Here is a 25,551-nt window from a genome sequence, read left to right as displayed (position 1 = left end):
ATCACTGAGGAGGAAGGAGTCTGGTTCAGGAAGGGCTCATATTACACTATAATGGAAGGAAGAGAAGTTAGAAGCAGTAGTTCTCTGCTGTGAAAAGAGGAAATGAAGACAGAAATTTGAAGAAAGTAGAAAAGGATCAAAATTGCACCTATTTTCTCCCATTCTAACTACTAGCACTGCTAGATAGTGCTGAACACAAGTACAAATAGATTGTGTTACCAGTCATTTGGAAATCTCAAGATCTGTGGAGCAGCTCAATCAACAAGTGTGGACTTAGAAAATGTGGGCAGTGAAATTGACCCAGGATCAGAGTTTTTCCAGGTAGGCGACATCTTATCCACATAGGTTGCCATAACAAAATACCAGAGTCTAGGTGAATTAGAGAATAGACATTAATTTCTCATAGTTCTGGAGGCTGGGAATTTGAAATCAAGGTGACAGTATGATCAATTTCGCTCTCTCCTTAGGTTGCAGGCAGCCACTTTCTTGCTAAGAGAGTAGGAGCAAGCTCTCTGGTCCTTCTTCTCTTTTTAAGAAGGACACTAATCCCATCCTGAGACCCCCATGCTTAATGACCTCATCTAAACCTAATACCTCCCCAAATTTCCATCACACTCGAGGTTAGGGCTTCAACATAAAAAAATGGAGAGACAATTTCAACCCAAAGAAGATGGGGAAAATGGAAGATATTAAATATGTGATTTTAAAAATGGTTTGAGAGTTAGACGATGAGAATCCTCACTGAATGGGAAAGGAAGTGAATACCAGCAGGGCTTACTGCAAAGGAAAAGGTGACCGAGCCATGAGCAGGTGAAGGAGCACACATAACTGGAGCAGCTCAGCTCCAAGAGATGGGCGATGTAAAGATTGAATTGACTTTTAAATGTTTGACATCTCTCATGTTGGATTTCAGTTAACATCTACAAATACATAAAGGTCTGTATGATTATTTTTCTACAGAGAGAGAGAGAGAGAGAGAGAGAGAGAGAGAATATGCTCTGTCTTGAGGAGAGAGAAAATCTAAGGGTCAGAAAGAAACTGGCAACTTCAAAGAAGAATAAATGGCAAATGAGGTTTCTGGGAAATGAGAGAAAGTGAACAAAGAGAGCTGACAAAGATGGCCATGGACCTGCCAGTAAAATTGTGCCCTGTGTTTAACCACAAAGGAAAAAAAAAGTGATTAATAAGAATAAATGAAATCCCTACTCTTTGTAAGATAGACTCACTGCATGAAAATGGCCATCCTCAGTAGATAATGAAGATTAACAATGTTAATGAAGGATTGAAAGAAATGTTTAAAAAGAATAGGAGGTCAGAATCTATTGAACATAATGTGATCATTATGAAATATATTTTTAAATAGTATATTAAATTAAAGGCCCTTTTTTCTTATCCCATCATCTTTCACTAAGATAGGGGTCAGGAAATATCATCTCCTGTCTGCTGCTTCATAAACTGTACTCTCCAAAGAAGTGAATTTTCAGGAAAGGGAGAATATTCAACCATTTTAGTCACTAGTTACTACGTGACCCCCCCCCCACCTTGGCATTACTAGGGCTTGAACCCAGGGCTTCATACAAGCCAGCAAGCACTTCCCACTGAGCTACATCCCTAGTTCTTTTAATTTTTTTGAGTCAGGGTCTTGCTAAGTTGCCCAGACTGGCCTGGAAAATGCCATCCTCCTGCCTCAGGCTCCCAGTTAGCTGGGATTACAGACGTGCACCACCACACCTGGCACTACTACATATTTTTAATCACCAGAATATAGATTTGTTTAGTAAGCTACATATTTGATAGAGGCTAAAATTCCACATTCATTTTCAAGGTATTTGAAAACATAACTGAGCACTACAATCTAATGCTAGTACCATTGGACATTTTAGTTGAGCATTTCTCAAAATGAATTTGAAATCCCAATCCCATTTCATGTGGATAGTAATCTCAGACCTTTAAATAAGATGAAGCTTTTATTTGTTCTTTTCACTATGCTGACATTTGCACTGAACATGTAAAACAAGTATGGACTGCATCACTAGCACTTCAGAATGAACCACGCAAGTTTCACCAAAATGTCTAGTGGTCACTGTTTTCCTCACAGTCAATACATCCATTTTCATTTAAGAATGTCCCTCATCAAAAAAAATTGATATTATTAAATATGGACCCTTGAGAACATGTCTTTTAAAGATTCCATGAGATGAAATGAGAGGTATATTTAAGACATTTCTAATGTATACCATAGGACGATAGCTGTTGAGGGGGAAATCATTTGTACAGTTGTTTAAGTTGCAAACTAGCTACTATTTTCATAAAACATAATTTTTTATGAAGAAGGCTGACTGGTAGACAGATGTGGTTATTCAAATCTGTGGATATTCAAATATACACAATTGGATATTTGGCAAATAGTTTCTCAAAAATGAATAAAGTGAGTATATCACTTAGAAAAAAACAACTGACAGTATTTTTTTTTTAATTTACAAGATGTGATACATTTTACCACTTCTGCTTTTAACATATTCCAGGCACTTTAGAACATCTAGAAAGTCTAGCTATTTTAAAGAAAGTACTTAGCATTTGTAACATAGTAAAAAGAAAGTAGTAATGAGAAATAAAAGGCACATACAAAACAATGGTTATAATAGGAGAATGTCTTTTACATGAAAGCTATCTTCCACAGCACCTCCTTCTTCTCCCCGTCAAAGTCTTCTCCATGTTCTAACCCACTGAACAAACGTGGACAAGTGCCACTCCTCGAGGTGGTCTAACAAATCCATTTCCCAAAAGACACTTCTGAGTTTTTAAAATAAATGGGCCTATACAAGACATTACTCTATCATCCATGGCAACCTCTTTACATTTAGAATGTTCAGATGTAGCAAAACTTTTAGAAGGTTGCGGGGGCAAGATGAAAGCAGCTCTTGCATATTATATATATATACACAGGCCTTCTGCAAACGACCAGTAAATCTTCCCAAAGGGTGCTGAGAATTTCTAATTGGTCAAATATAGTATTTTACTCTACTTTTTTCTCTTTTTTAGAAGGAACCACAGTGGCCGGAGGAACCACTAACTGTTCCAGAGTCTCACAAATCCACAGGTGAAGGTGTGGTCTCCTGGGACCAGGTGTCGGTGCTGGCTTACCATGGCCTACAGGGACGTGGAGCCTGCCAGCCCTGACAGCATTTATTGCCAGTAACAATTTAAACTTTAAGTGAAGCTTCCATTAGCTTGACAGCTTCCCAATACTTAGACTCTTCTGAGGCATTTGCTAGGGAAATTAATGAATGGAATTTCTTGACATTGTATGATGAAATTCAAAACCATGCATTCAAAACCATGTGAACTCAGGGTCACAATGTTTTCTAAATGTTCAATGCATCATATTGCAAAATCACACAAGGGTTAATTCGAATTACATTGTAGATTGTAATGTCATGGAATGTTTATAGATATAATTTTAGATTCCATATTACAATTTATCTTAGAGGTGCTACTAATTTGTTAGTTTGTAGGATCAAATAAGACTATTCAGAGATATTTAAAAGTTATTAATATATTCTTCCCTTTTAAATTACATGAGTGATATGTGGTACAAAGCTGGATTTTCTTCATTTATTTCAAACACGGCAACACATCAGGAAAAAAAAGTGACGTGTAAAAGTAGATATAATCCAATAATCCTCTATTAAGACCCATGTTATTGAGATTTGCAAAAATATAAAAACACTGTCACTCTTTTCACTAAATTTTTATTTGAAAAATAGTTATTTTATACATACGTACATACTTATATGTATATGTATATATGTGCACATATATACTAGGGATTGAACTCAATGGTGATATGCCACTGAGCTACATCCCATATCTTATTTATTTTTTATTTTAGCTGGGCTAAAACTTGGGATCCTCTTGCGTCAGTGTCCCAAGTAGCTGGAATTTCAGGCACTCACCACCATGCCCAGCAAAATATCTTATTTATGTTAACATGAAATGGGATTATTGTGGGTTTTAAATGAGTGAATATTAAATTTTGGTTTTAATTCTACTACTATGATATTAGTATATCAAAAGTTCTTTGGTGTCTTCAACAGTCTGTCAAAGTAGAAAAGGGTCTTAACAGCAAAGTTGTGAGAATTCCTGATTTTGTTAAGAAAAATTTATCAATTATGATTTCCATCATACCCACAAATTAAGTGTTTGAACCTTAAATTATGTTGTCCTTATTTCATACATTACACCAGTCAAATAAAAATATCAGGGACGCAAATTTCGTTTGAAAAATTTGAAACATAACCTATTGTAATAAAATTATAAATCCATTCACCTACTCCTTTGCCATTACTTTTGTCAAGACTATAAATCAAGTCTCCTGGAAATAGGCCTAAGGAACTTCACAATGACACCATATTGTACTAGCAGCCCACATGTACCAATTTTTTTTCTCTTGCTTCAAATTGAAAAACATGTTTTTGATCCTTCCCCTTCTAAGAGAGTGTTTTGCTTCCCAGAGCACAGTATAGGAGACTCAGATCACAATTCCTTACTTTTTTTCTTCATTTGGGAATCTTAAACCTGTACAAATCTGACCACAGGCCCTGAAACTCCCTTCAGTTCCCCCAGACGTCCCAAGAGAAGCCTGCAAACAAGACAACTGCAATGAAAATCAGACTTTCAATCCACAGATCAAGGTTTATATAGCTGGCCAAGATCTTGACAATGACCCTGAATTTATACAACACATATGTTTTTAATAAAAAGAAATACATGATATTTGTCATGAGAAACTAATGTGACTCCATTTTTAAAAATAAATAAATAACAGCAGCTTCTACCTTAAGGCCTGTCCTAAGGAAGGGGTTGTGACCCTTGTCCTTGGAAAACCCCACAGAGCACTCCTAAGCACATACCCACCCTGCTGAGTTGTTTGTCTGTAAATAACAGGAGAGGTCTGCAGCACCAGGTGTCCCTGACTCAGTTAGGCTAGGTGAGGACCCATAGCAACCCCCCTAGCAACCTCCAATCAGCATAGGACAGAGAAAATACCTGGAATGCCAAATGACCCCCAAGTAGTTTATGGTGGTTGATAACATGTTGGGAAACCATGTAGTTTAGCACGTACACCCCTCGTGGCCTAAATCAATCAGTTCAAACGAATTCTCCTCTTATATTAACCAATCATTCCTACCCAAATTGTTCCCGCCATTGAATGTGCTAATCAATATTTGGAGTTGTTGTTTGACTTTCCTGCGGTATGGAATGATTTGCTGTGTGATGTTGTGACGCATAGAGTATCCCCCCAAAACCTATAAAATCCCACTGAACAAAGGACCAGGACTCATGCCCTGGGACCGCTGCTTCAGGAACCGTTGTAAGTCCAGGCTCGAGCTTGCAAAAAAGACTCTTGTGTGATTGCATCAGATTCGGCCCCTGGAGGTCTATTGGGGTCCCACAAATCTGGCATAACAGTTAGAAATATTTCAAAAATACTTTTACCAATACAGATGTTTGTATACAAGGAAATACAGAGGTACAAATGTGGGGGTGGGGTGAAGACGACTGGAGATTGCAGGGAAATCTGAGCTGTCACAAACTAAGAAGTAAGCAAAGGGGCTTCTTGGCCCATGGTAAATTGTCTGTGCCCTGGATATAGATAAGCTTTATTAAAGTCATGTAGAATATTCAAGAAGAATTGCTTCAGACTCCATTGTGTGTCCTGTAGCAATCCAATCTGTCTCTTCCAGTAAATTCCTGAACATTCAGAAGAGTGGGTCAAGGGGTAGGGATAGTGAGGGATTTCTTTTCTGAGTCATTCCTCTTTATAGCATGTTTCTCCACTGCTGCTTAGTTCTTCCATTGATAGTTTGCGTTTTCTTTACCCTCCAAGTTCACATTCTTACTTTACCTTTCAAAAATCATAGAATACCCATTTTTACCTAGGCAAATTGCAGTCAGCTCAAAGTCTGTTTCCCAGCCTTCCTTGTCTCTAAGGACTGATCAATAGCATACCTTTAAAATTCTGTGTAAATGGAAGTCTTTTATGAAACTTCAGAAAGCTTTAATAGGAATGAGGAATATGCTGTCTTTTCTCCTTCTCCCCAGAATGCACACATGTTGCCCTACGGGAGTGTCTATATGGGTAACTGCAAGGATGAGAGCCATTCTCAGGGTGGCAGTGTGGAGATCTGGCTAGAGCATGAGTCCCTAATGACCATGAAGCCACCGTACCTGCCATGGACAGATTTCCCCTAGATTTCCTTATGTGAGAAATAAACTCCCCATTGTATTTAGGCCACGTTCTTTCAAGTTTCCTGCCACACAGAGTTGTGCCCAGTTCTGCACCAAAATATAAGCAGCACCAAGCTATTTTAAACAAAATACTTTCCATGGAAACTTGGTGCTAACAGATGGGGAAGTATTGAATGGAGAGGTGACACTGCCAACGCAGTAGAGGTCACCACTGTTTCTAGATATTTGTTCTCACTTCTCTGACACCGAAATGCACATCATTTTCCACATGCAGTCACAAGCCACATGATGTCTCCTTACATCATGTCCATAAAGCTCTCCTCCCCTCTAGTTTGACACTTCTCTTAAATCCAGTCTTGTTTACTCTCTGTGACTCCAAATACCTGCCACTTGTATTGTCAAACAGTTCACCTCTCTTCCTCCCACCCTCTCCATCCAAACTACCCCCACAGCTTGCCTTTCTCAAGTAAAAATGCCATCAGAGCCTACTTCAGCACTTTCATCAACAAAAGAACTCCTTTCCCTGGAGATAAATTAAGCAATTCCATTAAAAAAGGAAGCAGCAGCAGCCACAATCAGGCTTTTAATAGCATTTTTCTATCCCATCATTACTTAATTAAGAAGCAGCAAAAATACAACTGTGAAAATATAATGAAATTTAAAAGTTCCCCGCAGGTTTTAGCAGAGATTTTGTACAGCATTAAAAAAAAAAAAAAAAAAAAAAAAAGACTTAAAAAATTTAAACAAACAACAACAACAACAAAAAAAAACCACCCATCCAGAAAGGCCAACCCCAGCTCCTGCCAATGCTCCTGTGACTAATGCAAAAACAGGAGCCATTCTCCATTCTCTTCCAACACTGCAACATGCTTCAGTAAGCAATCTGTCATTGTCCCAGCTTCCAGCCAGCTCTGCTGATGCATGGGGACAGTGCCCTCCTAAGCCTGTACTGCTCATTACATCTGTTATGGGGTTCATCTCTGAGACTGTTGTGGCTGCAGCCTCTCTCTTAAACACAGCATATAATACTCACAGTTTTACCCCCACCACTCATAGCTTCCAATTAAGGCACATTCTCTAGAACTTTGCGATATAATTCACAGATTTCTCTTCAACCTCAATTACTGTAATTATACCTCAATTTTCACCCGGATGATTGAATCAGGACCCCTACTTCGCCTCTTTATTTCCAATATGCTTTCCCTTCACTCTATCCCTGGTACTATACCTATATTCAAACTTGTCACCTTTAAAAAATTCCCCACCTTTAAATCTTAAGCTCTAATTTTCTATCACAAACAATTTTTTAAGCACTGCCTCCCTCCCCCAGTCCCATTTAACCACATTTTTAAGCTTGGGAAAAGAAGGCTGAGCAAAAGAGTCTCAGGTTCTCTCCTTAGACACTTAAAAACAACAACAACAAAAAAAAAAAGATTGAGAAAAGCACCATGTCACCTTCAGCAAAATTAAGGAAAGTCCATAACCCAGAATGAGAATTTATGTAAGCTTTGGAGTACAATGAAAGTTAGATCAAGGGCATTGGGAATGTGGGACAGGATATCAGCAAAACCCAGGCATGTGATCAGAGCAGGGCTCACCCTAAAGGCACCCCACTATAAGGAACAAACAGAGGTCCCTGTTGGAACAGCAGAGTTCCAGCAAGCAGGTGGGCAGAGGTGCCTGATATCTTTGTGTTGCAGAGCAGAGGCCAGAGAAGTAGAAATGAAAGAGGAAGTATACAGAAAAGCCATCTTTGCCATGGAAGTGACAGAGAAGAAAATAAAGTATGAATAACAGAGTGGTGTGCCTGCTGATCCGAGCCAACCGGAAAAGAAGATCTCAGCGCACCTGCAAATGCAGGTGGAGAAACACAGGTGTGTGCACACATGTCACACCATTTCAAAACAGAAACCTGTGTTACATTGGACTTTACAGAGCCTCGAGGGAAGTTTCTGCTACCTCAGGGTACAGAAGGGGGGAGAATACCTTTGAAGGAAAGTGTCTGCGCTTCACTGTATACAGCCCACCTTCCTCTCTGAGGCCCCTCATAGCTCAGCAGGGAGGCTTCCAATCCAAGATGAACAATACAAAAAAAAATAATAATAATAAGCAAAGGAAAGAAAAGGGTAGTTGAGGAAATAATTCACTAAACAAAAGGCAGGTGAAGATCACTGGTCAAACAAATAAAGACAAAATAGGTGATGATTGTATGCATGATCCCCTGCACATGACCGTAAGTAATATTCTATTTCCAACACCTTGCAGAGTGGCTTGAACATAATAAATATTGCATCCACATCTGATCACTAAATAAGTGATTTTTGTTAAGTGTCATTTTGGATGTTATTGGTCTCCTTGAGAAAATGACTGGAACATTTTGAGCTTTCCTGGATTCCTAAAATGAAAGAAATATGTGTAATTTTCTGTGCAGTTTAATTAAGACAAGTCCTTTTAAAGTCTTATTACTATAATTGAATATGAATTTTTTTATTCCTTTACTATGTGCAGATTAAATCTACTACCATAGATTTTAAAATGAGCTCTTGAGTCACTGAATATCTACTATTTAATTAATTCTTAATTATAAAAGGTAAAGTTCTTGATTGGTATAAAGAAGGGAAAATGCAATTTCCTTCCCACTCCACCTCCATTCTGAAATCTATTGTAACAATAAAACCATTGCTACCATTCCAATATAGGGATAGCAAACTTCAAATTTACAAATAGTGCAAGGGCACATGATTTCTTTTTAATAAATGGCACAGTAAATGGGAATTCATATTTATTCTTTGATTCAACAAATACTTATAAAATACTTTCTATATGACAGAAGTATGATGTCTGAGGCAGAGGAAGTTTCTAAATCTTACTATATTGAAAGCATAAGTGACAGGTAATTGTGATACATTTTTATACCTATTTGTAAAAAAAATCTTATTCATATTTTCATGTCAAATAAAATGTAATTCTTACTAGTATTCAGTTTATTAGAGAAAGGTAAGAAAATGGTTTTCAATATTACACATTTACTATTTTTAATGTCCTCTTTCTTTTATTGGAGTGCTAGAAAATCAAGGTTTATGACAAAATATAGAGGAAATTTTTTTCTTTATCAAATTTTGCAAAAGAAACCCTAGCCTTTTTGATATGTTCCTTCAAAAACTTACTGCCACAATATAAAGAGTAACCCACAAGAAAAAGTTCAAATCAATTTGGAGAGTGCTGCATGCTATATAAATCCCCTTTTGGAAATTAACAACACACACAAGGAAATTAAAAGATCGGAAAGTTCTTTCCCAAATTTTAGAAAACAAAAGAAATTTTGGAAAAGAACATGATCTGTTATAATTCAGAGGTACAAGATTTTCAAAGGGGTCCACGTGGAACCAGCTGAGAATGAACACAGTGTGCATCTATGGCCACACTCCATACTTCCTGCCGCCATTGTGTAGAAGCTGTCCCTTTCCCAAGGACTGAGTGACCTACATGAGCTCTGATCGTCATCCCTTTTCCCTTTCTCAAGGACTTCCTTCCTTCATCATTGGTTTTTTTTATTGATTTTTTTTCCTGCTGAGATGCTGATCTGATATGAAAACTTTCTTCCATAACTCTCCTTTGGAGGGAAAAAAACAATTACTTCAAAAATGTCAAGTTGCCATCTATTTCTTTGCTCCTGAGTATAACAAAATTCTGGAGAATTCATACTTGATATCTCTTCTTACCAATATTATATCATCACTCCAAGTGTTGCAATCTGGCTTTCCTCCACATCACTTCTCTAAAATTGTTCTTGTCAAGTTCTTGAAAAACTCCACACTGCAAAATTCAGTGAAATATTTTCCAGTTCTTACCTTAGTTTTTATACCCAGAGGCATGCCACATACCTGGCCACTCTTCCTTGGGACACTACTCTTCATCTCTACAACACTTTTTGTTTTCATCTCATCTCACCTCAATCTCCTTAATGACCTGACTGCATCTTCACCGTGTGTCCAGACATCAAAGAGCTGAAACTCCCAAGGCTCAGTCCAGTTTACCTTTGTTGTTCTCAACTCTTGCTAGAAGATTCATTTCCATGTCTTCATATACCACAACATGCTGAGATTATGACTGGCAAATTTAGAGTCCCAGTTCTAATTCTGTTCCAAGTTTCTAAACGGTTACAGCTGTCTGCCTACTGACACTTGGATGCACATGTCTCATCTGAGAGGTCACAAGCCCAGAAAGGAATTATTGTTCTCCCATCTTACCCAGATTGCTTCTGCATTACCTGTCACAATAACCAGCACCACCCTCCACCAAACCACGAATGAAGTCATCCTCATTCTCTCCTCTTATCCCTCACATTTAATTTATGGACAAAACTTCTCAACTTTCCTCTCAGATATTCATTTTATTGAAGCCAGAATTAAAGACTGAGCATCCCACCTGAGCATCTCCTGGGCCTACTAAGGTACACTGCTGCAGTCTGGCTGGGCACAATTCAGGAGCCACTTGTCAAAAGAAACGAACTTTATTTTTAGAACCACACACCAAACCACACAGCTCCTCAGGAAAAAACCTTCAGAACCCAATTGCCACCACCAGCTTCCCACAAGCCTCTCTACCTCCCCACTCCTCCTGCTCTTGAGGCTGATTGGCTGGGTCACGTGGGCAGAGCCAAAAAAAGTCCCCCAATGAGCAGCTCCATGGTCTGAAAGGGCGGGGAAACAGCCCAATGAGCATCACCGCAGAGGAGCCAATCAGTTGGCAGCTAGAAGTTTGCTGGGGCCGCTGTGAGCCAATCATCAACTTGCAGCTGGAAGTTTGCTGGGGCCCCTTCGGCTGTGGCTCTCAACATCTCCCCCTCTCTGTTTAAACAACAAGCATGTGGCTTAGGGACCGTGCCTGCCTTAGGTTGTCCAATAGTACATATGGTCTTTACCCGTTATCGGGAGCTGACCTCAAGCCATCAGCCTCCTGTCTTAGGTTGGTACCACTGCAATTGGATCTTACCCGTCACTGACTACCGGTCCAGTATACAGCCACACCTGTGGATAGGTCTTTGTACCAGCGGGGGCTGAGGTTCTTTGCCTCACCTCTGTTGGCCCCCAAATTTTAACTGAACGACCATGACAAGCAGAAGGGAGGAAGATACACCAAGCCAATTGACGTCTCCTTTTGGAAAAATTGTACCACCGATGACATCATCAACATAAATACCCCAACACTACCACAAGTCACTGCACCAACAGATAGTTCACAATACATACAAGTGATACATAGTCCAGGCAAGTTCTGCAAGCAGTTCAGTGATGGCTATTGCAGAAGCTGTAGATTGGTTTTATCTTTGTCTTCACCGGCACTGGGATGAAGATAGGAATTCTGGCAATAATGACTAAAGAAAAAATTATATAACATTCCAGAAGGCACTAAAAGAAAACAATTTTCTTTTTCTTTTTTTTTTTTTTTTAGAAAACAATTTTCTTAACAATGTACCTTATCTTCAACAGAATTATTAAATATAATGAAAAGGAAAGGTGAAAGTAAACAAACAGATCTGTTAACCTCCTTTTTTGTTCATATATTAAAACAATCCTCAACAGCTGTTTACCCAATTTAAATTAAACCATTTAAATCATGTGGAAAAAATATTTGGATCCATTTTTTCATGAGCGCTCATCATATATGATATATGGACATATGTACATTCAAACATATAATACAAAACACAAGTGTGCACACATAATGTAATACATACAACACATAACATAATAGTAAAGGCCTTATAACTTTTTACAGGTGAAATCTCCATTGCAATGCTTAAAAACTCTATAGTCAAAAAATAGAACTGATCAGCAAAACATTAACCTAGGTCTGTATGAGCTCAAAAAACAAAATAGAACTTCATGATGTGGGAAAGGGCAATAATAAAATAGATATTGAAAAAAGCATCCTGGTTCTGTCGCAGATGTAAGGGTAGGCAAACTGGAGTTCTGAATAACAGCTGTTATGGATTTGGGCCAAATCATCTTATTTTTGGTCTGTAGAAATCGCTTTAGTTACTCTCTCTGGAATCCAAATCGGCTGCTGTTCTTCCTGTGGAAACACACAAACAGACTCCCAAATCCAGAGAATCACTGGGTCAGGACCTTAGTTAATCTCTCTGGAATCCAAATCGGTTGCTGTTCTCCCTGTGGAAACACACAAACAGACCCCCGACTCCAGACAATTACTGGGTCAGGACCTTTCCATTGTCCTGTTAGAATATCCTTCCAAAGTACCTTGGGCTTATGCACATTTTTTGGACACATATGCCTTTCCACAGCACTAAGTCCTGATGAATCCAAATTTAAAAAGTTTAGAGTAAAAAGGGTTATTTTAAGTTTATCTTTGGGGAATATATATCCCTTCCCAATTTCCTCTTTTTGCTTTAATAAATACATTTTAATAGTTTGGTGAGCTCTTTCAACTATGCCTTGTCCCTGTGGATTGTATGGGATTCCTGTTATATGAGTAATGCCAAATGATGAGCAACATTGTTTAAAAGAGGTAGAAGTATAACCAGGGGCATTATCTGTTTTTAACTGTTTTGGAACGCCCACAGTGGCAAAATTTTGTAAGCAATGAGCTATAATATCTTTAGTTTTTTCTCCGGCATGAAGGGAGCCCATCAAAAATCCAGAAGAAGTATCAACTGTAACATACAAATATTTTAATTTTCCAAATTCTGGCAAGTGTGTGACGTCCATCTGCCAAATATGGTTAGGTATCAGTCCTCTAGGATTGACTCCAAGATTAACTTGTGGTAAAAAGGTCACACAATTTTGACATTGTTTTATTATTTGTCTAGCTTGTTCCTTAGTTATTTTAAAATGCTTTTTTAAAGTATTAGCATTGACATGGAACTTTTTATGAAAATTTGTAGCTTCTTCTAGTGTAGAGAAAATATGTATGTCATGTGTAGTTTTATCTGCTAAATCATTGCCCAAACTAAGGGCTCCAGGCAATCCTGTATGTGCCCTGATATGTCCTATAAAGAATGGATCTTTTCTGTCCCAGATTAGACTTTGTATAGTGGAAAGCAAAGAGAAAATAGTAGAGGAAGGGGAAATTCTACCAGCATCTTCAAGGGATACTATAGCATTAACTATATACTGACTACTGGAAAATAAATTAAATACAGAATCTTTAAACATCACAAAAGCTTGTAATACTGCATTAAGCTCTACCTTTTGAGCTGATTGTTTGGGTACTAAAAATGTCAAGGTTTGATCAGGGGTAACTATTGCTGCTGTACCATTATTTGACCCATCAGTGAATATATTTGGAGCATTCATAATAAGTGTTTTTCTTGTCATTTTTGGAAAAATTATAGGATGCAGTGACCAAAAAGACAATAAAGGGTTAGATGGTAAGTGGTTATCAAATGAAACATTAGATTTGCACATGATTATTACCCAAGTATTTAACTCATTAGCTAACTCATCAATTTGATTCATAGTATATGGAGTAAAAATTTTATTGGGAGAAATTCCAAACACTCCCTTTGCTGCTTTTATTCCTTTGAGTATTAATTGTCCTACAGCCTCAGGATACCTAGTAAGAATAGTGTTAGGACAATAAATAAATGTATCCACAATAATGGACCTTCTTGCCAAAATACTCCTGTAGGAATATTTTTTGTTGGTAGTACAATGAATAATAAAGGCAAACTTATATCAATTCTATCCAAATGCATATTTTCCATATATGTTTCAATGATTTTTAATGCCTTTCTTGCTTCAGGCATTAACATGCAGGGTGAATTTGGATCTGATGGACCTTTTAGGATATCAAATAAAGGTCCCAACTCTCCTGTTGGTATACCTAGATAAGGCCTTATCCAATTTATGTCTCCTAATAACTTTTGAAAGTCGTTAAGTGATTTGAGTTGATCTACTCGTATTTGAATTTTTGGTGGATGGACCATGGTTGAGGATTATAGAACTCCTAAATAATTAATTGGAAAATTTAATTTATCTATTATAAATTTAATTTATCAATAGAAAATGTAATTTATCTATTGCTATCTCTAGATTATAATTTTTTAATAAGTTTGTAAGTGTGGCATAACATTCTAGCAATGTGTTTTTATCTTTGTGTGCTAATAATACATCATCCATATAGTGAAATATTTGTAGTTCAGGATTTTGATTTCTAAGTGGCTGGATTACTTTGTTAACATAAATTTGACACATAGTTGGGCTGTTAGCCATCCCTTGAGGGAGTACTTTCCATTCATATCTCTGATCAGGACCTTCATGATTCAGTGCAGGGATAGTAAATGCAAAACGTGGACTATCCTCAGGATGAATTGGAATTGAAAAAAAAACAATTTTTAATATCTATAACAAAAACATACCAAGTTTTTGGCAAAGCAGACAATTGAGGAATCCCCGATTGAGCAGGTCCCATAATAACCATCTCATTATTAATGGCTCTTAAATCTTGCAATAATCTCCATTTACCAGATTTCTTTTTGATGACAAAAATGGGAGTATTATGGGGAGATACAGAAGGTTGTATATGTCCTTCCGCTAATTGTTGTTTGACCAGGTCATGGGCTGCTTGTATCTTTTCTTTAGTCAGGGGCCACTGAGGAACCCATACTGGTCTTTCTGATTTCCAAGTAATTTTTATTGTCTCAGTGGCCCTTTCTGAAAATTCAACCCATGTCTGTCCATTCCTTGATCTATTTGTATTGGTGCTGCTATACCTTGTTCTTGTTTTTCTAATCTTTTTCCTTTCCTAAAACCTTGTCTAGTCATAATAGTGGGTGCATTTTGGTTGATGTTATTTGTTAATGTCAAACCTAACTGATCTAGGACATCTAGTCCCCATAAATTTACGGGAAGATGATCCAATACATATGGCTGTATAGATCCTTCACATCCTTCAGGATCCTTCCAATCTAATACCATTGCACTTCTATGGGGATTAGTCGCCACTCCTAGGCCTTGAAGCATTTGAATGGCTTGTTGTAATGGTCAATGTTTTGGTCATTCTTGACGAGAGATGATGCTAAGGTCTGCACCTGTGTCCAGTAGCCCATCAAATTCATGTCCTTGAATATTTAGTTTTAGCATGGGGCAAGAATCTAAATTTAAAGAAAGCATAGCCCAATCTATACCTGTAGAGCCTAATCCCTTGGAACCTCTTTCTACAGTACGACTGGAAAATTTATCATGTAGGCTGGGTATTATTAGTAACTGTGCTATTCTATCTCCTGGTGAAATTACTGATATACCCTTTGGAGAACTGGCTATAATTTTTATTTCACCTTCATAATCAGGATCAATTACCCCAGGACTTATCATAAGTCCTTTTAGAATAGAAGAGCTGCGTCCCAATAATAAGCCTACTGTTCCTTTGGGAAGAGGTCCTTTTACCCCTGTGAGAATGATTTGAACTCCCATCTCTGGAGTTAGTACTGCTCTGGCAGAGGCGCAGATGTCCAACCCTGCGCTCCCTCTGGTTTGTCTGATAAGGGATCTGATGGACAATGTGTCCTGGGCACTACCCTGATGGGGTTGCTGGGTTCCTCCACTGCTCCGTATATTTGTGGTTTTGGGCCCTGGAGCATTGGGCCCCCCTGTCCATTTTTTGGCAACAGAGCCCGATGTCTTTCTCCATGATATTGTGGATAAACACCTGGTCCTTGTTCGTTTTTTGATAATGGAGTACCCTCTATGGTGGTTTGAGAACGGCATTCATTAGCCCAATGTCTCCCTCTACGGCATCGTGGGCAAATACCCGGTATTCTACTCCTTTGATACCTAGTTTTGTTCAACCCTCCTCCTATGGGGCAATTCCTTTTAAAATGTCCTGTCTGTTCACAATTGTAGCATGTTTTTGGCCTGGCATCTAAAGCCTGTTTTACTGCAGCTGCCACGACTTGCCCTTGTTCATTAAGGTCTCTACATAATTTAATATATGTGTTTAAATCTTCATGTTTCCATGGTCTAATAACTTCTCTGCACCAACAATTCACTTGCTCATAAGCCAGTTGTTTTAGTAATGGCATTGCTTGTTCTGTATTCCCAAAAACTCTGGTAGCTGTTTGAATAAGCCTATCTACAAATTCAGCATAAGGTTCATTAGCTCCTTGTATTACCTTAGATAATTGACCTTGTAAACCTCCATGTCCTTGTAAAGTCTTCCATGCCTTAACTGCATCTGCAGCAATTTGTGCGTATACATCAGGATCATATGCAATTTGTTGCTGCTGATCCTCATAAGGTCCCTTTCCTAACAACATATCTAGATTTCTCTGAGGATAACCAGCTGCTGCATTTTGCCTTGCCAAGTCCTTGCAAAATTCCTCATTGGCAACCTTCCATAACAGGTATTGTCCTCCATTTAGAACAGCTTTACACATATTAGCCCAATCTGCTGGCGTCATGTTCAAGTTGTTAATGGATTTGACCAAGCTTACAGTGAAGGGTGCTTGAGGACCATAGGTTGTTACAGCCTCTTTTAGCTGCTTCACTATTTTGAAATTTAAAGCATGGTGAATTCGCTGCCCTCCTGCCTCAGATACAGGGCATGTTAATATTTGAGATCCTGTCTCAGGATCCCAACTATCAACTGCAGGGGTTGGGGGCCTCCCAGCATATGGAGGTGGCCTTGTTGGTTGGACACTTACATCCTCTGGTGATAGAAAGGTGTTAGTAGCAGTCTCCTGTAGAGGTGGTGCTGTTGGTTGGACACTTACACCCTCTGGTGATAGAAAGGTGTTAGTAGCAGTCTCCTGTTGTAACTTTCCCCCTGATGGCTTTTTCTGCTTTACACTTTCTTTCTCTGTCTGACTAGGCCTTCTCTTTTACTTGAATTTTTTCTTCTGACTAGTTTGAGAGACTTTCTCTTTTACTTGAATTTTTTCCTCTCTCTGGCTAGCTCGAGAGGCCTTCTCTTTTACTTGAATCTTTTCCTCTGTCTGGTTAGTTCGAGAGACCTTCTCTTTTACTTGAATGTTTTCCTCTGTCTGACTAGCTCGAGAGACCTTCTTTTTTACTTGAATTTTTTTCTCTGTCTGACTAGCTGGAGAGACCTTCTCTTTTACTTGAATATTTCTACTATAATACAACCCAAGAAGATAACGCCAAACAAAACTGAAACAGAGTGAAACAAAATTGGAACAACAGAAAATCATTATAGCCTTTCTATTGTCCTGAAATGTCCATCCGTCCTTTCTCCCTATCTGTTCCTCAGATGTGAGCGGTTTTTCTTCCATCTTACACATCTCCAGGGACAGGCAACTTAAAACAAAAGTGAAGCAAAACAAAAGAAGAATCTTAAAATGGCTACCCATCCTCTCGCCCTGCCCTCAGGGGCGAGCAGTTTACTTACCCTCAGTCGCTCCCTTGCGAGCCACCAAATGCCGCAGTCTTGCTGGGCACAATTCAGGAGCCGCTTGTCAAAAGAAACGAACTTTCTTTTTAGAACCACACACCAAACCACACAGCTCCTCAGGAAAAAACCTTCAGAGCCCAACTGCCACCACCGGCTTCCCACAAGCCTCTCTACCTCCCCACTCCTCCTGCTCTTGAGACTGATTGGCTGGGTCACGTGGGCAGAGCCAAAAAAAAGTCCCCCAATGAGCAGCTCCATGGTCTGAAAGGGCGGGGAAACAGCCCAATGAGCATCACCACAGAGTAGCCAATCAGTTGGCAGCTAGAAGTTTGTTGGGGCCACTATGAGCCAATCATCAACTGGCAGCTGGAGGTTTGCTGGGGCCCCTTCGGCTGTGGCTCTCAACAGTACACAGGAAGTCGAGTGATAAGGAGGAAGAAGGCAAAAGAACAAAGAAAATCTAGGATGTATGAAAGAGGCAGAACTTCTTGGGATACAAGGATATCAGTTATGGTCCCCTTCTCTGTCCCTGGAGAAGTCTGTGTTTCCCCTTTTTAAATAAATCCTGCTTTATATGCTTGTCTCAGCGTGTTAATATGTTATACTTCTACATGTGAGGAAGCAGAACTCATCACAAATAAACTGATGATATTATTAGCTCTCTTTATTTCTCTCCATCTCCATTTCTACCATCTTGATTCAAGCCTGCATCTTGTCTTGCAGAGACTACTACAACATCCTTCTGATTGATGTCTTTATTTCTTCTTTTGCCCCACACCCATCAATACCCCCTACATGAGTGGTGTTGATAAAATTTCAAACCAGTTGGCTTATTCTGTACTGTACTATGCTGCTTAAAAATCTTCAATAGCTTTCCCAAAACCTTGGGATGAAGTACAAGAGGTAAGATGAAGTGAGTGTCTACCACATCTTATTCATTTGCTCTGTTTCTCTCTATGCTTTGGGATTTTCTGCTTTAATTTTTTTTTTTTTTTTTTTTTTTTTGGTACTGGGAATTGAACTCAGGAGCACTCAACCATTGAACCACATCCACAACCCTATTTTGTATTTTATTTAGAGACAGGGTCTCATTGAGCTACTTAGTGCCTTGCTTTTGCTGAGGCTGGCTTTGATTTGCAGTCCTCCTTCCTCAGCCTCCTGATCCGCTGGGATTACACTCATGCGCCATTACATCACGCTGAATTTTCTGCTTTCTTTTCTCTTCCTGTAAATGTGCTCAGTTCTTTTCCTCCTCAGGGTCTTTGTACCCTTTTCCCTTCCCTGACTGGATTGTTTCCCCCTGTTTTTCATATAGCTTTGCTTTCTTCTATCATATCTCAACTAAATGTCACCTCAGTCTATCTCTGTCAAGTCTACCTAAAATTGCCAGCATAGCTACCTGATTCTAACCTTCCTCTGTAATTAGTTTTAATAATCTGTGTTGATTTTTTTATTATTATTGAGAAGGGACAGTAAGTTAGGTTAGGCATTGCTTGGGCACTATTTGTTTTCTCTCAGCACAAACTCCACACATATTTGCACACATCCTACAGGTCAGGGGTCTTGTCTGTCTGGTTGACCAGCCACTATGATCCCAATGCCCATGGCAGTGCTCATGTGAAATAAGTATTAAATTAATAATTATTTAAAAAATTAACAAATGATCCTCACTGAAAACAAAGACTCTTATTTTTCAGTTTTAACTCACAAAGTTTAATCCCATGCCTTTTGGTGGGAAATGAATCTAAGGATGTCACTGCAGACAATAATGCAGTCTGAATTCCAATGAGAAAACTTACTTACAAGGAAAATGTGGATCTTCTAAGATGACATGTATTCTTAGTTCATCTGTAGCTTGAGTATGGAAATAATTCATCACCATTTTTTGCATAGAATTTCATATAAGAGTCACAACTTGTATCCATATCTCCTTTTTAGAACATGGTTAACAAAGTCTTACATTTAAAATTCTGGGTTCCAAAGAATGTTTTCCTCTCATCTTTTTCATGTAGCTTTTCACTTAAATGTAATTTAGCGTTTGGCCACTTGAGGGCGCCTTAGCTCCTTTATAGACTCCCTTTGCATGAATGCCAGGTGCCTCTCAAAAAGGCAAGAATCAATTCCCTAATAACATTACATTGTGATTCTGATGTTTTTAATTCTCAAACTCCTAAAATTCAGACCATCTATTTCTAATGCAGGAGACAAACATTAATTTATGAAATAAGCTTATTCAGCTTGCTTCTTACAACTCTTCTGAGTTATCGTATGAGGTCACAGCACTATCAATGTTGGGCTAATGGTCACAACTAGGGTGAGCATTAGAATCAAGCACACAATTTTCAAAATATGCATTATGGAGCCCCATCTGATCTACTCAGATGCACTAGATCATAACCATCAGGGGTTTAGTATTAGCTTCTAAGTTTAGAAACAAAACCTCCCTCATGCTTCTCATATACATTTAGATGAGGACAAGAACCAATACTTTCAGTTCAGCTTGCAAAAGATTTTCTAAAAATGAAGTCCATAAAACTACCATATAGCCACAGGATCTGAGTATAAAGTAAAAAATTGCTCATTGCCTCCCTGGGTTTTTATTCTTCACAGGTTTTGATTGCTTGTTTTTGTTCCAACTCCCTATTAAGGCGAGGATCATATCTCTGCCCCACACTTCATCGTAGCATGTTAAGCAAACCTGCTCTGCTGGTATTTTCCTTCTAGAGTCACATGCCTAGGTTGGTAGCACTAAGAAGAAACTGGCCTAAATATCGTCACCAATATCTAAAAATATTGCACAGTAGATTGTGGCAACGCTGAAATTTTCAAGATGTTATTCCAACTTGGAGGGCAAACTCTTTGGAACTGGAATGGGGAATAGCATAGCCTCCTTTGGACTCCTGAGAAAGCGTCTCAGACCATCAGAAGGAAGAATGAGGTCTTAATCTCTGACCAGCATGGTCTCCGGATGTTGGCAAGAAACTCCAGAAACTGACTCTAAACAAGCAAGAAAAGAGGTTTCTTATAAGCATCCTGAGTTGCTCTAAGACTGAGAAAACTGTGCCTCAGAAGGGGAAAGAACCAGGACACCTGGCGGGATCTTGTGGAAATTTCCGTAAAGCACAATCATTATATGACTGTTTACAAGACTGTCTTCAAACCATTCCTGATTTATCTTCAGTTTTCAAGCAGCCTGGCCTGATGTGTACCCCAAATACACTTCTGAAGCCAAAGGACAGTACTATCGAACAGGGGTTATGGAGGACAGAGGTAGCCTCATGTTGGGAGGCCCCCAGATTACACAGAAAAAAATAACATCTGTTGTGTTGCTGTCTTCCCTGGCCACTGCCTGATGCTACTCTGCTAAGTAGTTTTTTCAAATGTGCCAACTACATTCGCATTCTAGGGCCAGCAAATGCCATTAGCTCCCTTTGCCTGGCCAACTCACAGATGTTTGTAAATACATTTATTTTTCCTTCAAGAACATGAGCAATGGGAGGGATGCACATTGATTTTGTATCTTCTTGTCCCAAACCTTGGAGGGCAGCTCACTGAGAAGACAAGCAGTGAACACCATCTTTAATTAACTTATTGTTGAATCTGGGTCTCATCCTTATTTAAAAAAAAAAAAACATGATAAAATGTTGGAGTGAGGGTCCACATTAGTCTAGCTTAGAATTAATGACATTGTACAGTCATATTGACATAATGAGATGCCTTGTGCTTTGAAACAAGAGGAGCATAAATCCTACCTTCTCTAGTAGGTCATTTAACCTGATACTCCTTTTATGTCCTCATCTATACAATGAAAAAAAATATGTATCTCTATGAGGCCTAAGTGGCAAAATTTTGTTGAGCTGGAAGTGGCTGATTATCCCAGCACTGACTCCCATCTGTTTCCATGCTCTATCCTGGCTCCAGGGGCTGGGGAGATGAACATTATCTTTCCCAGGTTCCCTTGCTACAAGAGCTCTCTGGGTGTGAATTGTGTCTGCCAACCAGAAGGGAAACAGGGCATGGGCTATAAGTCACATTACTTCAACACTTGGTTGTTTCCGACGGTGAGAAAAGTGGTGGGAATGGGAGGTGTTTCTGTAGCAGGATTTGCATTCATATTTCAGATTTTCCAGTGTTGTAAGACTTGTTGCCTTTCCACAGTGACAACCTCAGAGGTGGAAGCTCATATTGTTTGGGCAGTCATCACAAAAGGTCCACCTAAGAACTGACTTCTCCAGCCTATCCACTGATTGTAAGGATCTCACTCAAAGTATTAACCCAATTCATCTGCAGTCCCTATCGTAGTTCTGTTTCCTACTATAAACACTAATAGAGACATAAAAAAGTAATTAACAGAGTATCTGGCACTAAAATTGCTTAATAAATATTAGTTGTTTTTATTACTTAATATTTGTCCTTAATCAAACTGCTTAACCACACCAAGCCTGAATTTCCTTATCTATAATATGTGAACCTGCTTCTGGAACCACTGTGAAACTAAAATAAGGTAATGTATGGAGAGTGCTTAGCACTTAGGTAGTTATTAAGTTGTTATCTATAATTATTGTTTATATTTATCATTGTTATTGGTTTTCCTATTTTTCAATGTGTAAGTAATTTTAATTAGTCTTTTTGCTTAATCCACACATATTACAACACAGTAAAATTATCCACAGGTATATACTGATGTTCATGCTATTGGCATGTAGAAAATTACTAAATTTTATAATGTTACCCAGGGAAGCAGGCTAAACTTAAATAATAACAGTTTTTTCAAAACCTAGTCAGCTTGCTTTTACTGAAATTCTTCTTTGGATTTTGCTCTATACCACTAGAGGGCATGAAAGTACAGTGGAAAACTATATCGGCTAAAGCAGTACTTGAGCTTTCTGGAAAGCTGTAGAAAACCTATTGTGGCAATCAATAAAAATAATAAAATAAATATGCTTCATAGGTATGAGCACAAATTTCACATAAAATATCATGTTTGTTTAAATTTTATAGCTTAGTTAAATACAATTTTCTAGTACACACTATATAAAATTTAAAGCAAAATCATTCAACACCACATACATGGATTTTTCCAACTTATAAGAAAATTAATATGTGAATCATTAGAACATAGGCAGAAGGTATTGCAGTGATAAGACTACAAGCCTGAGAACACAAACATCTAAACTCCAAAGGTACCATTTTACCTAGTAGGTGTTGTAGGCACAGTGTTTGGGGCTATGGATTTCTCAAGACACCAGAAAAGTGTTTCAGACTTGTGGAAAAAAAAATTGACTTCAACTTTAAAATGAAAATTTTCTCAACTTTCACCCTCCTTCCACCTCACACACATACAGGCTAACAAACAAACAAACAAAATCCCCCAAAACAATTTTATTAAAGACCGAGATTTTCATTGAGTGACATCACTCAATATTCTTAGAACTGCCGTCTTTATGATATTAAGTCTAATTATCTATGAACATGGTATGTCACTCTGTTTAGCATTATTTAATTTCTCTAAGTGATATTTTACAATTTTCCACGTGGAGTTCTTGCATGTATTTAGAGCTGACTATTAGAATTTTTCTAAATAGTATCTTAACCTTAAGTTTAAAATTCTAGCTTTGTTGCTAATATAAACACAATGATTTCTGTACATTGCCCAAAGTCAGCAAACTTACTTATTAATACTAATTATATGTAGACTCTCTAGCATTTTGAATATCTTTTACAAATAATGCCCATTTTATTTCTTTGCTATCTTTAAATTTTTATTTATGACTCTTACTTACTTGTCTGTGTATCCTCCAGTATACTAAAACATCTGAGACTTGTTTCTTATATGAACATAGAACTTTGCAATCATTCACCATCACATGTAATATTTATTAAGGGTTTAGCAATTTTATTCATATTTTAAATTTAGCAACTTTGACTTTGAGAATGACTTTTCATATGTGTTTGTTTATCCCATTAATTTTTTTCTGCTATTTTTTCATTATATTCTTTTCGGGGAAGTGGGGGTATTTAATTTGCTCTTCTTGAAGTTTAGATCTAGTGAACAGATTTTGAAACTCTCTTCTTGAATAAAAAATTTCAACACATCATTGATACAATCTTGCAAATTTTAAATATATTTATATTATTATTTAGTTCATGATATTTCTGATTTTTACTGTGATTTCTTCTCTCTCATAATTTTGTATTAATGTATTTTTTAATTTGCAAGTATATATGTTGTTTTCAGTTTGGTTTTGTTGTTGTTGTTTGGTTTTAGTATTGTCATGAATAACTATGTCATTTTTTCTGTGGTCAGAGAACACACTCAACTGTTTAGAATGTACACAAGTTTGTAAATGGCTCATGTGTGCCTAAAATGTGTATTTTGCAGTTGAAAAATATGCATTACCCTAGGGTAATGTGTTACCCCTGTGTTTGAATATTTTTCATTCTAGTTGTCAGTTGCTCTGTTCTATGTCATATATCATTATGCTCACTCCAAATTAGATTTTATACTGCTACTAGGTGACTCTTGTATTATGAAATAGTCTACTTATTCTCTAATGATATGTATTTCCTTAAGGTCTATTTTGTCAAATACTAATGTCTATGCTGGCATATCTTTTTATTTATTTATATATGACAGCAGAATGCATCACAACTTTTATTACACAAATAGAGCACAATTTTTCATATCTCTGGTTGTACACAAAGTATATTCACACCAATTTGTGTCTTCATATGTGTATTTTGGATAATACTGACCATCACATTCCACCATCATTTATAACTCCATACCCCCTCCCTTCCCCTCCAATCCCTCTGCCCTATCTAGAGTTTGTCTACTCCCCCCATGCTCCCTCTCTCTATCCCTATCCCACTATGAATCAGCTTCCTTATATCAAAGAAAACATTCAGCATTTGTTTTTTTGGGATTGGCTAACTTCACTTAGCATTATCTTCTCTAGCTCCATCCATTTACCTGCAAATGCCATGATTTTATTCCTTTATTGCTAAGTAATATTTCATTGTGTATATATGCCACATTTTTTAATCCATTCGTCTATTGAAGGGCATCTAGGTTGGTTCCATAGTTTACCTACTATAAATTATGCTGCTGTAAATATTGATGTGGCTGTGTCTCTGAAGTATACTGTTTTTAAGTGTTTTTGGTATAGACCGAGGAGAGGAATAGCTGGATCAAAAGGTGGTTCCATTCCTAGTTTTCCAAGAAATCTCCATACTGCTTTCTATATTGGCTGCACCAATTTGCAGCCCCACCAGCAGGTATGAGTGTACCTTTTTCCCCACATCCTCACCAACACTTACTGTTGTTTGTATGCGTAATAGCTGCCATTCTGACTGGAGTGAGATGAAATCTTAGAGTGGTTTTGACTTACATTTCTTTAATTGATAGTGATGATGAACATTTTTTCATATATTTGTTGGTTGATTGTATATCATCTTCTGAGAAATGTCTGTTCAGGTCCTTGATCCATTTATTGATTGGGTTATTGGGTTGTTTTGTTTGTTTGTTTGTTTGTTTGTTTGTTTGGTGCTTAGCTTTATGAGTTCTTTATACCTTAAAGATTAGTGCTCTATCTGATGTGTGAGGGGTGAAGATTTGCTCCCAAGATGTAGGCTTTCTATTCACCTCACAGATTGTTTCTTTTGCTGAGAAGAAACTGTTTAGTTTGAATCCATCCCATTTATTGATTATTGATTTTATTTCTTGTGCTATAGGAGTCTTATTAAGAAAGTTGGGACCTAACCCCACATGAAGAAAATTATCTTCTTATCCCTAGACTTCTAGTTTTCCATGTCCATTCTCTTTCTTGATCTCTAAGCCCATTCAATGCACTCACTGCAATTCCAGCTTGGGTCTCTCCACTGCAGGGCTATGTCTGGTCTACCCTATGCTCTGGTTACCTCAGG

This window comes from Callospermophilus lateralis, chromosome 13, assembly GCF_048772815.1.
Source record: "Callospermophilus lateralis isolate mCalLat2 chromosome 13, mCalLat2.hap1, whole genome shotgun sequence".
Taxonomy (NCBI): domain Eukaryota; kingdom Metazoa; phylum Chordata; class Mammalia; order Rodentia; family Sciuridae; genus Callospermophilus; species Callospermophilus lateralis.
The sequence above is the reverse complement of the archived record's forward strand: the minus strand, read 5'-3'. Positions refer to the sequence as shown.